We start from the raw sequence: 1540 nt of genomic DNA on the forward strand, positions 1-1540 counted from the left end.
AAATTTCACAGTCAAAGAAAAGAAGAGATTTTTAAGTAGAATTTGATCTCCTTTGGAGATCCCGGTATCAGTTTTCAAAATTAGAATGAGCAAGGTTGAGTCTTGATAAATATATTTCTACACACCCTACTAAGTAAAATCAAACTTGTAAATGAATTAAATGGAAATGTAAAGTTTAAGACTAGAATGAAGTGAGCCTAACAAAGTAGGAAGCAGATAAGAATTCACTATTACAATGGGTATATAAATTACAAATCAGTTAATTGAATAATTTTCTGCTTATATTATAGTATAATGGCTTGTTTCATCATCATCATCATCATCATCATTTAACATCCATTTTCCATGCTGGCATGGGTTGGTCAGTTTGACAGGAACTAGCAAGGCCAGGGGCTGCACTAGATTCCATTGTTTGTTTTAGCTCAGTTTCTACTGCTAGAAGCCCTTTCTAACACCAACCACTCCACAGAGTGTACTGGGTGCTTTTTACATAGCACCAGCACCAGTGCTTTTTAGGTGACACCAGCAACCACACTAATGCTTTTTACACAGCACCTTGGTTTCAAGATCGCAATTCTGTTGTGGTAGGCTGGTCTTCTCAAGTACAGCAAAACCCCACATATTTTAACCCCCAGTCATCTCCTTCATAATATTTGTAATGCCTAAATCACAGATTGCCTGATCCTTAATTCATAGTCTCAAGGTTAATTTGTTTGGTCGACTTCATATTTTACCTAAATCTATACATATAGAGTTTATTAGTTTCTTATAGAGTAGAGTTCCTTGAATCAATAGTAATATCCATATGAATTTACCTTCAACTTCAAAAAATGTGCCCAATCCATACTGTAGTTATTAGTGATAGGAAGGGTGTCTGGTCATAAAACCATGAAAGAAATATCTAATGCGCAAAAGTCAGCTGTTTTCTCTTGTTCTGTCAGATGATGAAAGACCCAAAGTGCTGAGACAATGCTCTGGAACAGACTTTCCATTCAATGCCACCACAGGAAAAGACATAAGAACATTTAAAAATTATTTTGTTAGAGTAAATTACATCCTTACCACCAAATGTTACAAAAATAAGCTTTTCTCAAAGTCTGTTCAGAATAGTGCAATTTGGAAGACTGCAGCAGTTAGACTTCCCAGGAAAGAACATTGTAATGCTGAATTGTCAAGAAGGCTGAGGGTGTCTTGGCATCACTCAGCAAGACCTTTGTCAGCCGCTCTCCAGCTGTCTATTTAAGACTGTATATGATTATGGTGCAGCCACACTTGTAATTTGCATCACCAGTCTGGAACCCCTATCTTGCTCAGGACATTGACCTCCTGGAAACTGTTCAGAGACATACAACCATGGCAGTTTTGCTTTGCCTGGTGGCTGTGGCAAAAGAGGTTGTTTGGTGGACAAGGCTGAAAGGCACAAGGACAGATATTTCCTCTTTGGTAGAGCTCTCACTGACTTTTTCAAGTGAAACTTGAAAAGAAAATTGAGAGTGGAGAGGTGCCATCCTTAAGTGAATTTATCGAAAGGTGGGTGAAT

Source organism: Octopus bimaculoides, chromosome 1 (assembly GCF_001194135.2).
Source record: "Octopus bimaculoides isolate UCB-OBI-ISO-001 chromosome 1, ASM119413v2, whole genome shotgun sequence".
NCBI lineage: Eukaryota > Metazoa > Mollusca > Cephalopoda > Octopoda > Octopodidae > Octopus > Octopus bimaculoides.